Raw genomic sequence first — 13,705 nt, forward strand, 5'->3', positions numbered from 1 at the left:
TAAATTGATGACTTCCACAGGCAACTGCTGAGGGTTCTCTGTTTCTATTTCAGATTTCCAATAAATGCAGCATTTGATCTTTGTATAAATATTTATCTTGCTTTTAATCTGCCATGATGACTGGATGGCCAAGGAAGAGAACCAAGGACACCTTTCACTGAAGTCACATAATTTAGCAATCTCTTCACATTCCAAGTAGGGTCTCGTGGGTTGGGATTATGTTATAACTTGACAGGGTCAGTGTGATGTGTATTAAAGCATAAGCAATAGATGACTTCCCAGAGCTTGGGACCATTGCTCGGTCTCCTGTCATTCATTCTTCTGCTGGTTCATTTCCAAAAACTCCTCCGTCTCTCCTTCCTCCTGCTCTTATTGATCTTTCCCATAGTTCATAGTTCCTTAAAGAAGTAGGCCAGTCGGCCCATCACGTCCATGCCAGCTCTCAGAGCAGTTCTATTGGTCGAAGTCTCCCCTTTATTTTCCTGTAACCAATTCTCACCCTCACTCTCTTCAACGCCAACCTCTCACCGACTCTTCTGACACCCATCTATACTCAGGGGCAATTTACCATCATTGTTGGTATATAGGTTAACCTATCTTTGGATATGCAAACTCCACACAGACAGCACCTGAGGTCAGAATTGAACTGCAGATTCTGGAGCAGTATGGCTTTATAGTGAGCCTGCTGCTGTTCTACACAATGGCTTGTCAGTCAGCTTCCTCAGAATCTGAGAAATAAAAAATCTGCTTCCTTTAAAATATGCTTTTAATTTGGAGCCAGATGATAATTAGTTACGTCTGATTTTACAAAGTCTGCCAAGCTTTTGCTGCCTCAATTACCTAGGGTGGACCAGACTTTGCAAGATCATGTAAAACAAACGATAATGAGTGAGCAATCAGTTTTTATACCACTTCCCATTTTTGTTTCCTTTGAAGCCAATCAGAAATTCTTATCTGCTTTGTACCATGGGCCAACTTGAAAATCCACCCAACATAAACGTCCTGAAGAAGGGTCTTGGCCCGAAATGTTGACTGTTTATTCATTTCCATAGATGCTGCCTGACCTGCTGAGTTTTGTATGTGCACTTTGTGTGTGTTACTCTGGATTTCCTGCATCTGCAGGATTTCTTGTGTTTATGTTTAAAATGAAAGCTTAGAAGTTAAGCATTAGTTTTCTTAATGGATTGATTTTAGGAATTGAAAAAGGTTGCTAAATTCCTCAGAGCCTCAAATTGTTTTCTTTAGCTTCACTGCGGTACGGTAGCGCTTTGATTTACAGTGCCAGTATTCACCATCGGGGTTCGATTCCCGCCACTGCCTGTAAGGAGCTTGTACATTTGCCCTGGGATCGGACATTCCAATTTCCTCCCACCTTCCAAATATGTACGGTCAGCGTTAGTGAGTTGTAGGCATGCTATGTTGACGTCAGAAACATGGTGACACTTGTGGGCTGCCCTTGCTGACTTGATTTGATGCAAACGACACATTTCACTGGATGTTTCAATGTACAGGTGACAAATAAAGCTGATCTTTATCTTTATGATCTTTATAAAGACCTTTATCCTTACATCATATATTTTACTTAAGTTTAAAGCAGTAGAATCCAATGTTTAGCCTTAGTTTGTGGCCAGACTCTCTTGCAGAGGCACTAATGGATAAGGTCATCGTAAATCTTTCCTCTACCCTTCACGCTGTGCAACCTTTATCTTGATTCAGATTATTTATTCATGACACATGTAATATGTCACAGAATCTTACAACACTGGAGGAGGTTACTTATCTTTTCGTGCCTCAATTGTGAGTTCAAACCCATTCCATACACTTAAATACCTGAACTGAAATTCCAATGCGGGGAGTGCTGAACTATTGGATGAGATGTTAGAGCTCTGGCTCAGATGGATGTGAAGTGATCCCTTTGCAATAGTTTGAAAGAATAATTCTGCATTTCGTTCTTACCCTTCACATCAGATGTGAGCTTTTTCATCTTGTTTGTTGGATTTCCTGTGCACAATTTGGTTGCCATTTCTCCTCCTTTACAACAGGGAGTACAATTTGAATACTTCACTGGGTCTAAGGTGACATGTGAGCAATGTGAAAGGTGGCCAAGTGAATGTAAATCTATTTTTTACATGTGTCTGAGAGATAAGGAAAGAGACTGACAATCTGACGAGGAAAGCGGAGTCAGATGATGAGCCGATGACTTTTCCGGACAGCAGGGAGCTCTGACTGAATGACAAGTGGCACCATCTGTCACACAAGTGAGAGCACACACAAGAAGTAAGAGTAACTAAATGGAAGAAAGAGGTCGCAGAGGCAGAGAAAGGAACAGTGAATCAATGAATGACCAAGATAAACGTTTCTATATTATACGAACAAGGGAGCTTGAAGAGCAGAAAGACTTGGAATATGATAAATTGCCTGTGCATATCTATCAAACAACACACACAAAGTACTAGAGGAGTTCAGCAGGTCAGGCAGCATCTATGGAGAGGAATAAACAATCAATGTTTCAGGCTGAGACCCTTCATCAAAACTGGAAAGGAAAGGGAAAGAAACCAGAATAAAAGGTGGGGGGAGGGGAAGAAGTACAAGCTGGCAAGTGATAGGTGAAGCCAGGTGAGGGGGGAAGGTGGATGGGTGGAGGAGGGGGAGGAACTGAGAAGATGGGAGGTGATTGGTGGAAAGGTAAAGGACTGAAGAAGAAGGAATCTGATTGGAGAGGAAAGTGAACCTTGGGAGAAAGGGAAGGAGGAAGGATACCAGGGAAAGGTGATGGGTAGGTGAGGAGAAGAGAAGGGGTGAGAGGAGAATCAGAATGGGGAATGGAAAAAGAGAGAAGGGGAAAGGGGTGGGGAGAAATTACTGAAAATTAGAGAAATCAATGTTCATGCCATCAGGTTGGAGGCTAACCAGACAGAATATGAGGTGTTGCTCCTCCACTTGGAGTGTAAGGCTCCTCCCCATAACCTGGTGCCACCTATCACCTGTCAGCCTGTACCCCTTCCCCTCCCCCCACCTTCTTACTCTGGCTCCTTTTTCCCTTCCTTTCCAGTCCTGATGGATGGTCTTGGCCTGAACTATCAACAGTTTATTCCTCTCCACAGATGCTGCCTTTCCTGTTGATTTCCTCCAGCACTTTGTGTGTGTTGCTCACAATTTCCAGCATATGTCGAGACTCTTGTGTTTACATGTGCATATTTATTAAAGTGTGGGTTCTTTCTGAAGGGCACTTTGGAGAACAATAAAACAAAAAGCATGAGAATTGTACACATCAACCTGAAATCACCCTGACACTCATAGAGAGATATCAACATTGCTTAACTGTTTATGTACGATGGATTTATATAGATTTCTTCGCCTGTGTGGCCTTGCTTGAAGCCAAGAACAGATTCACGAGGGGGGAAAAACAACCCCGCAGATCTTAAAGGAACAAATATTGAAAATATAGGAAGCTTGAAATGTAAACAGAAAATGCTGGGAGTTCCAGCAAGTTAGACAGAGAAGCAAGTTAACAGATCAGGACAGTATGCTATCGCTTGGTCATTGCAGGAGCATTTGACCCTTTGTGCTTTTTGGTATCTATTCAATGAAATCCATTTCCTCCAAAGCTCTGTAAATCTGCTCTCATATTCATTCAATTTTCTTTTGAATGTTGCTGTTGAGTCTATTTCTCCTCGTTTGTGGGTCATTGCTGTCCAGGTCACAGTAATTCGCTGTGGGTAAAAAGTCATTTCCTCACGTGGACTAAAATCTGAAATCCTCCTATTCACAACTTTAAACACCTTAGAGATATCTTCTCAAATATTCTGCACATAACTTAACTTCCTCCCCCAGTACCAACCTCATAAATCACCTCTGCTCTCACCCGCATTCTAAAATGCAGTGCCAGAATTGAATGCACTGCTCCAGCTGAAGATAAAGTATTATTTATAAAGATTTAGCATAACTTCATTACTTTCATCAACTTATTAGACATCTGTATTTTGTTTAAAGTGATGAGATCAGTCTCCTGTTATTGTTGAAGTTGGATCTCCAGCAAATTCTTGTACCGTCTCACTCATGTCAACTCTCTGCATGAGCCTAAGAGCACAAGATGTAGGAGCAGGAGGAGGGCATCTGGCACTTTGAGGCATTCTCAACATTCATCAAGATCTTTACCAATCTTTAGTGCCTTTTCCCAACACTCTCTCTTTTGATTCCCTAAATATCCTGAAATCTCTATCAATGACATGTGGTTGTGTGGAAGCTATTTTGAAATTATCCTGGGACCAGAGAACACTGAAACAAGCACAGATCCACAAGTCTTTATCCAGCCATTGTAACTGCTTCTTTGCAAAGTTCCTTGTTGAATCATTTGTCTCCAACTCTAATACTCCTTAAAATAGAGAATATCTTGCAAAACTGTTGAGATCTGTGTTCTTTCTGGACTTCCAGCTCTAAATCTTCAAACCCCAGGCACAGACCACCCTGATGGTGTAAAGCAGGGGTGTCAAACTCATTTTAGGTCACGGGCCAGATTGAGCAAAATGCAGCTTCATGCGGGCTGGATCAGTCGGATGCGTGCGAACGCAGCTTTCGTTGCCTCCGTTTTTTCAGCCTGCTCTCATGTGTCTCAGTCTCTGCTATAACTACAAAGTGTTTCACTTTACAAATTCCGTTTCTTATGAAGAAGACTGCCAAGCAAGACTGCCGAATAAACACTAAAAACCCTGAAAACCTGGTACCTGAATAAACTCAGCATTAGCCATATCATACACCATAGGCGCTTTGATTACTGGGGCCAGCTTTAATAGTAATTAGATATTATCTCGCGGGCCAAAGATAATTCCACCGTGGGCCGGATTTGGCCCGCGGGCCTTGAGTTTGACATATATGGTGTAAAGCAACATTAGCATCATTGCAGTTAATACTGCTGCTGCCCCACACCTCCAGTGACATGGGTTCAACCCTGACCTCTGTGTGGAATTTTCTCCTTGTGACCGCAAGGGTTTCATCTGGGGTTCTCTGCTTTCCTCCCACATTCCAAGATGTGGTTGTCATAGAGTCAAAGAGTACTACAGCACAGAAACCAGCACTTTGGCTCATACAGTTCATGCCAAACTGCTATTCTGCCCCATGCTATTGACTCACACTGGACCATAGCCCTACACACCCCTCCCATCTACGTACTTAGCCAAACTTCCCTTAAATTCTGCAATTGAGCCCACATCCACCACTACTGCTGGCAGATCATTCCACACTCACAACACCCTCTGACTGAAAAAGTTCCCCCTCAGGTTCCCCTTAAATATTTCATTTTTCACCCTTAACCCATGACCTCTAGTTGTAGTCCCACCCAACCTCAGTAGAAAAAGCCTGGACTGTACTCATCATAATTTTGTACAGCTCTATAAAATCTCCCTTCACCTACACTCCAGGGAATCAAGTCCTAACTTATTCAATCTTTCCCTATAACTCAGGTCCCCAAGTCCCAGCAACATCCTTGTAAATGTTATCTGTACTCTTTCAATCTTGTTGATGTCTTTTCTGTAGGTAGGTGACCAGAACTGGGATGCAAAGTTAATTGCTCACTACAAATTCGAAGTTAAATATTCAAAGTTCAAAGTAAATTTATTATCAAAGTACATACGTATATATCACCATATAGATTCACCCTGAGATTCATTTTCTTGCAGGCATTCACAGTAAATACAAGAAACACAATAGATTCAATGAAAAACTGCACATAATACAGACAACCAATGTGAAAAAGATAACAAACTGTGCAAATACAAAACAAAAACAAAATAATAATAATAAATAGTTAAGCAATCAATATTGATAATATGAGATGAAAAGTACTTGAAAGTGAGTCCCTAGGTTGTGGGAACATTTCAATGATGGGGCAAATGAAGTTGAGTGAAGTTATCCCCTCTGGTTGAAGAGCCCGATGGCTGAGGGGTAATAACTGTTCCTGAACCTGGTGGTGTGAGCCTGAGGCTCCTGTTCCTCCTTCCTGGTGGCAGCAGCAAGAAAAGAGCATGGCCTGGGTGGTGGGAGTCCTTGACGATGGATGATGCTTTCCTGTGACAGAGCTCCTTGCAGACGTGCTCAATGATGCAGAGGGCTTTACCCATGATGATCTGGGCCGTACCCATGATGGTCTTGGCTGTATCCTATTGTCCATAGTGTGGAGATGAGTGGTAGAAGCTGGCTGGAAAGTTGCAAACAATCTGCTGGAGGAACTCAGAAGGTCAATCAGCATCCGTGGAGGAAAGCCCTGCATCCAGACTCCACAGATTCTCCTCAAGGTACTGATTTCCTCCAGCAGATTGCTTGTTGCTCCAGATTCCAGCATGTGCAGTCTCATATCTCTCTGGTTGAAGAATTGATGTGAATGTGGGGAAATTGCAATGGATTAGTTTAGGATCACTATAAATAGAATTGGGATTGGTTTATTATTGTCATATGGGCTGAGATATCGTGAAAAGCATTTGTTTTGAATGTTATCCAGACAGATCATTCCAAACATATGGACGCTGAGGTAGCACAAAGGGACAAGCAATAGCAGAATGCAGAATATATGTCGTGTTCTAGGTATAGAGAAAGTGCAGTGCAGGTAGACAAATAAGTTACAAGGGCCATGTAGAGGTAGATTGAGAGATCAGGAGTTCATCTCTACTGTACAAGAGCCTTATAGAAGCAGGATAGAAACTGTCCTTGAGCCTGGTGGCACACACAAAACGCTGGAGGAACTCAGCAGACTGGGCAACATCTATGGAAAAGAGTACAGTCAATGTTTCAGGTGGAGACCCTTTGGGCAGGACAAAGGGTCTCGGTCCAAAACGTCAACTGTACTCTTTCCCATAGATGCTGCCTGACCTGCTGAGTTCCTCCAGCATTTTGTGTGTATTGCCTGGATTTCCAGCATCTTCAGAATCTCTTGTTTGAGCCTGATGGTATGTGTTTTCAGCTTTTGTATCTTGTGTTCAATAGTTCAACTGAATATCAGAGAATGTTCTGATGTCTGATTGAAGAGAGGAGGAGAGAGAGTGACTGGGATGGGAGGGAAGGGGTTGATTATGTTGACTGCTATCCCAAGGCAGTGGAATGTAGAGAGGGAGTCAATAGAGAGGAGGTAGGTTTCTGTGATAGACAGGGCTGTGTTCACAACTCTCTGCCATTTCCTGGGCTCTTGGGTAGAGCTGTGATGCATCCTGACCGCATGGTACATGTGTAGGGCTCATTGGGAATTCCCTGTGTGATTTATGATCAACATAGGCATGATGGGCTGAAGGTCCTCTTTGCATGTTGTATTACTATGATGAACCAAATAGCATCACAATAATCAAACATCTTCTATCAGACGTGCCACTTGTGACATTATTGCCAAAACCTCACGTAGGCTGAAAAATCTAAGTCTTGTCTGCAGAAAGGATATCTGATGAGTTTCAGTGTTAAATTTTGTTTGATAATGCTCCTCTGAAGTAGATTAGGACATTTTATTGGGAATTATTCTGTCATATGAATTGCTGTTGTTATTGGAATCGATGTATTTGCATCTGATGTTCTCAGTTCCAAAAGCTAGAAATGACTGGTAAAGGGAGTACTTCCAAGAGTGTCATCAAACCTAGGAGCTTCCACACACAGGGAAATATTCAGATTATGGAGCCATTATTGCTGATTGATCAATATAAAAAAGGCAGCATTGCTGAGAAATCTATTTTGCTGAATGTTGCACCTCAATTGGGACACGGTTATTTGCTATAATGCAATGCATGCTATCATCATGGAATGCTGAGAATTGATTTTACAATATGTGCTGACATATTACATTGCAAAAAATTGTTCACATTTTTGGGTTTCAGCTTGTGTGAACCTGCACGAACAATTTGCTAAGCACAAACATGCTCACAGACTGCGATTTGAGATTTCTTTTCTCTTAAAAAGCATGTCATCTCATGTTCTTATTCTGTATAGCCGGCAATGCCTCCAGGTCCCTTTCCTTCCCCCTACTCCCAGAGAGACATCTGCTCCTCTTATCTGTATTGAACAATGATGTGTGATTAGTTTTCACCTACAGTCGGTCTTAGCTCCCACCGTCAGAATATCTCCTTACCCGAGGAAGCACACTGTGTAAGTGATTACTTCTGTTGTGATTTTCTGTGCGTGTGTGTTGACTTATCTCTCTTGACCCAAGCAAACTCTAATGTGTTTTTCTTTTTTTAAAAAAAACCCTTAATATTGTCATTGACGACCTCGTGGTTTATACATTTGAAAAGCTGAAGTGAGCCAGGTAGAGAGCAAAGGGAAATTTTCTGGATGAGGTTATTTTTAAAAGGTGATGCCTCCATCATTAAGGACCCCCACCGCCCAGGACGTGGCCTCTTCTCACTGCTACCATCAAAAGGGTCGTGCAGGAGCCTGAAGACACACACTCAACATTTTAGGAACAGCTTCGTCCCCTCTGCCATCAGATTTGTGAACGGACAATGAGCCAACCCATGAACACTACCTCATTATTTTTTGGCTCTCTTTTTGCACTATTAATTTAATTTAATTTTACACATGCAGCATATATATACAATATTTCTTATTGTGGTTTATAGTTTTTATTATTGTGTAGTGTAATATACTGCTGCCATAAAACAACAAATTTCAAGAAATATGCCTGTGATATTAAACCTGATTCTGATTCTGAGACTTAGGGCCAGTTAATGTAGATAAACCTGAGAGGGTACTGTTACCTCTAACAAATTAGTACTTGGTTCCCTTTTCAACAATGTCAGTGAAAGAAATGTCCATTGACTCTGATTTCCAGTGCATTTGTTTTACTGCCTCTATGCTTGTTAATCTGCATCAACTCCTGAATTTATGATGAATTTATTTTAAAATTCTTATCTTGGTTTTCAGCTCCAAAGCATTCGAAGTATCTCTGTGCCCCTCAATTTAAGGCTTCTTGCTTCTCCCTGATTCCCAACATACACCTAATGATGATTATGCCTTTTGGAATGAACTCCCTAAATCTTCCTGCAACCTCCTGTAAAATCAAGCTCCTTTGTGACCCATCCCTGTTAGTTCCTTATGTGGTACACTGTCAGACTTTGCCTTATCTAAACTGTTGTCAAACTCCAGTGATCATTTTTACTACTTTGAAAGTGTAAAGAAATGCAAAAGTAATACACTAAGAGGCCACCTTATTGGGTACCTCCTGTGCCTAATAAAATGTCCTCTGTATGTCTGTGGTCTTCTGCTGCTGTAGACAATCCACTTCAAGTTTCGATGTGTTGTGCATTCAGAGATGCTCTTCTGCACACCATTGTTGTAACGTGTGGTTATCTGAGTTACTGTCAGCTTGAACCAGTCTGGCCATTCTCCTCCGACCTCTCTCATTAACAAGGTGTTTTCACCTCCAGAACAGCCGCTCACTGGATGTTTTTTTGTTTTTCACACCATTCTCTGTAAACTCTGGAGACTGTTGTGTGTGAAAATCCCAGGAGATCAGCACCTCGTCTGACACCAGCAATCATTCCACGGTCAAAGTCACTTAGATCACATTTCTTCCCCATTCTGAGGGTTAGTGCGATGCTATTATAGCTTGTAGTGTCCAACTTCAGAATCCAATTCCAGAGTTGTCTGTAAGAAATTTGTACGTTCTTTTGGGTGCTCCGGTTTCATCCTGCAGTCCAAAGTCACACTGGTTAGTAGGTTAATTAGTCTTCATAAATTGTCCTGTAACTAGGCTAGGGTTACATTGGGGGCTGCTGGGCATTGCAGTTTGTTAGGCCGTAAATGGCCAGTTCTGCGCTGTATCTCTAAATAAATAAACAAATGAACCTCTTGACCATATCTGTGTACTTCAATGCATTAAGTTGCTGCCACGTGATTGGCTGATTAGATATTTGCATTAAAGAGCAGGTGTACTTAATAAAGTGGCCACTGACTAAATACTCAGAAGATCAGAAAGAATATTTCAGGTCAATGATCTTTTATCTGATAAAGATAAGGGAGGGGAGACAGTCCAGGAGAACAATCTGCTGGAGGTGAAAAAACAAATGAATAACAAGCGGACTGTCTTGGGCGGATGTCACAGACCAGAAATGAATTCTGAATTTAGCCAAGAAGGAGAGAGAAGAAAAAAATGAATGCAGGAAGTGTGAGATATAAGGCTGTAATAGCCGATATTGTTAAATTTAGTGTTCCGTCTGCAAGGCTGTAACATGCGTAGCTGGAAGATAAGGTGTCATTTTTCAAGCTTGCTTTGAGCTTCACTAGGACTGCGTCGAAGGCCAGACGGAGAGGTCAGAGTCAGATGGAGAATTAAAGTTGCACTTAAAGATGAAACCCCACCATCCAGGCCAAACCCGCTTCTCATTGCTGCCATTGTGAAGGAGGTACAGGAACAATTATTACCCTTCAACCATCAGGCTCCTGAACCAGTGTGGATAACATCACTCACCACAACCTATGGACTCACTTTCAAGGTCTTTACAACTCATGTTGCCAGTGTTATATTACTATTATTAATTGTATTTTTGTATTTTCATAGTTTATAATATTTTGCACATTGGTTGCTTGTGTTTGTGTGTAGCTTTTCATTGTTTCTATTGTATTTCTTTGTCCTGCTGTGAATGTCTGCAAGAAAATGGAATCTCAGGGTAGTATATGGTGACGTGTACATACTTCAATATTAAATTTACTTTGAATTTTGAACTTTGAATGAAGCCTACAGGTAATTCTAGCAAGCTATGTAGGAAAGCTCTGCCTTTGTACAGTGCCTTAAACATTGTCCCAGTGTAATTCAGACATGAATACATCCAAACAAAAGTTTATGAAGAGCCTCTTTGTCTAGAGTGCTCACTCAGATGTGGAGTGGATGAAGCAAATAACAAAGATGCTGAATAACCCTTGAGGGAGAAGGGCGCTGAGGCTGAATAAGAAGAGGCTTGTATGAAGCATAAATACCAGCAGGGACGTTTACCTTGTGGCAACAGCATAAGGTACCTTATGAGTTTACAGCATGTGATGTAAACCTAATCATTAGCTGAGAGTGCTCTCTACCATGATATACTTGTGATCTCGGGGGCTTAATACTTTATTGTCAATTCTGGTTAAAAAGAAATTCTGCCAAATTAACGGTTTGAACTTTACATTATATAATAACCATATCAATCAGATTTAAATTCAGATTTATCTATCACATATACTTTGAAACATACAGTGAAATGCATCGCTTGTGTTAACAACCAACACACCCAAGGTTATGCTGGGGGCTGCCCACAAATGTTGCCACACATTCCACCGCTAACGCAGCATGTCTACAATGTCCGGCAGAAAACAGCAGCAACTGAACAAAACAAATCCCTTTCCCATTCCTCTTCTCTCTCTCTCTCTCTCTCTCTCTCTCACACACACACACACACTCCCTACGAACCTAAAAAAAGCTACTAAGTCTGAGCTAGGACATTGACGGACATTGCAGCTCAGCACCATCTTGACCAGAAGTCAAGACATAATAATAAACTGCCTGAGGCAGAGAGATCATCCTGCTGGTTGGGATATAACTGGGAAAGGGACTGAGCTCAGAACAGGCTGCACTGACCTTGCTTGGGTAGTTAGAATGCCCTTGAATGATGAGGAGGGAGGGGGAGGAGGCTCATTTCTGGACAGGAGTTAGTTACACAGCCTGGGTCCTGTGCCAGAATGACATAAACCTCAGCAGTAAATATTCCATTCTAAATTGTATCTCACTGTACAATAAAAATAGCTCCAACCACTTAAAGCTGTAATTTCATCAGATAGATGTGCCTCTGACCCTTTGATTAATCTGCAGCATGTAACTTACTTTTATGTTTTTGTTATTTTATATGTAAGTCATCCAAACTCTTCAATTAAGTCGCAGCCTATGCCTTATATCTTGTTATTTTTGGGCAATATAATTAAACCACTTCTTCTTAAATTATAATCCAAAAATCACTCCATGAAACTGTTATTCGATGTAGAAATCGCAGAAACCCTTGATTAGATTTCAGCTAACTCACTCCTGGAAACTTGTTATTCTACATATAATATGTATTCTATATGTAAGTTTTTCTGTACCAGCCTGCAGCTCACTCCCACTAATGTTTTCTGCTGAATGCCAATATCATAGAGTTTGCAGAGTGAAATTAGATTCTGGTAACTCTTGAAATAATTCCCTCCCCTGACACCAATGATTGTAATAAGTATATCTGCGGCAATGGTCTTTCCAAATTCTCCTCGCAACTTTAAGTTCCTGCCTCTGGCACACCTCCAGTGTTTAGTGCCCTATAAGGAAACACTCAAAAACTTCTACAAATGTACAGTTGTCCCATTCTGACGGGCTGCATCACCGTCTGGTTTCGGGGGGGGCGGGGGTGGGTGGGGGCTACTGCACAAGATCGAAATAAGTTGCAAAAACTTGTAAAATTAGTCAGCTCTACCACGGGTCCCAGCCTCCGTAGTGTCATCAAGGAGTGGAGCCCTAGGAAGGCAGCGTCCATCATTAAAGATCCCCACCACCCAGGGCATGCCCTCTGCACACTGTTGCCATCAGGAAGGAGGTACAGAAGCCTGAAGGCACACACTCTGTGATTCAGGAACAGCTTCTTCACCCCTGCCATCCGATTTCTGAATGGACTTTGAACCCATGAACACTACCTCACTGCTTTTTTAGAAATATAGAAAGCCTACAGCATAATACAAGCCCTTCGGACCACAATGCTGTGCTGAACATGTACTTACTTTAGAAATTACCCAGGATTACTCATAGCCCTCTATTTTTCTAAGCTCCATGTACCTATCCAGGAGTCTCTTAAAAGACCCTATTGTATCCACCTCCACCACCGTTGCCGGCAGCCCATTCCAGCACTCACCACTCTCTGCGTAAAAAACTTATCCCAGACATCTCCTCTGTACCTACTTCCAAGCACCTTAAAACTATGCCCTCTCATGTTAGCCATTTCAGCCCTGGGAAAAAGCCTCTGACTATCCACACGATCAATGCCTCTCATCATCTTATATACCTCTATCAGGTCACCTCTCATCCTCCATCACTCCAAGGAGAAAAGGCCGAGTTCACTCAACCTATTCTCATAAGGCATGCTCCCCAATCCAGGCAACATCCTTGTAAATCTCCTCTGCACTCTTTCTATAGTTTCCACATCCTTCCTGTAGTGAGGTGACCAGAACTGAGCACAGTACTCCAAGTGGGGTCTGACCAGGGTTCTATATAGCTGCAACATTACCTCTCGGCTCCTAAATTCAATTTCACGATTGATGAAGGCCAATACACCGTATGCCTTCTTAACCACAGAGTCAACCTGCGCAGCTGCTTTGAGTGTCCTATGGACTCGGACCCTCAAGATCCCTCTGATCCTCCACACTGCCAAGAGTCTTCCCATTAATACGATATTTTATTTCTGTTATTTTGCACCTCAGTGGAATCAGCCTGTTACTAAAGGAGCTCCTCTGTTTGTCCAGTATGTCATGGATGGGGTGAGAGGGATTGTCCATAATGCTCCGTAGCTTCTGAAGCACCCTCCTCTCAGACACAACCCCCAGGGAATACAGTTCCACCCCCTCCCCAGAACAGAACCAGCCTTCCTGACGAGCTTACCGATCTTCCTGGCGTCAGTTGCTCTCACCCTGCCGCCCCGGCAGACTACACCGTAGACTAGAATGCTGGCCACCACTGAGTCGTAGAACA

The 13,705-nt window shown here is 42.2% G+C and overlaps 1 protein-coding gene across 21 annotated transcripts in view; it reads left to right on the forward strand.

Moving 5' to 3' along the window:
• Nucleotides 1-13,705, forward strand: part of phldb1b (pleckstrin homology-like domain, family B, member 1b) — a 395,372-nt gene that overhangs the window by 135,331 nt on the left and 246,336 nt on the right. The window contains exon 1 of one of the 21 annotated variants that reach the window (XM_073029940.1): nucleotides 10,450-10,463. The exons of the other annotated variants lie outside the window; for them this stretch is intronic. The gene's annotated coding sequence lies outside the window, so the exon portion shown is untranslated. Of the gene's footprint in view, nucleotides 1-10,449; nucleotides 10,464-13,705 lie in introns of those variants that run through there. 21 annotated transcript variants of the gene reach the window in all.

Source organism: Hemitrygon akajei, chromosome 26 (assembly GCF_048418815.1).
Source record: "Hemitrygon akajei chromosome 26, sHemAka1.3, whole genome shotgun sequence".
In the NCBI taxonomy this organism is placed as follows: domain Eukaryota; kingdom Metazoa; phylum Chordata; class Chondrichthyes; order Myliobatiformes; family Dasyatidae; genus Hemitrygon; species Hemitrygon akajei.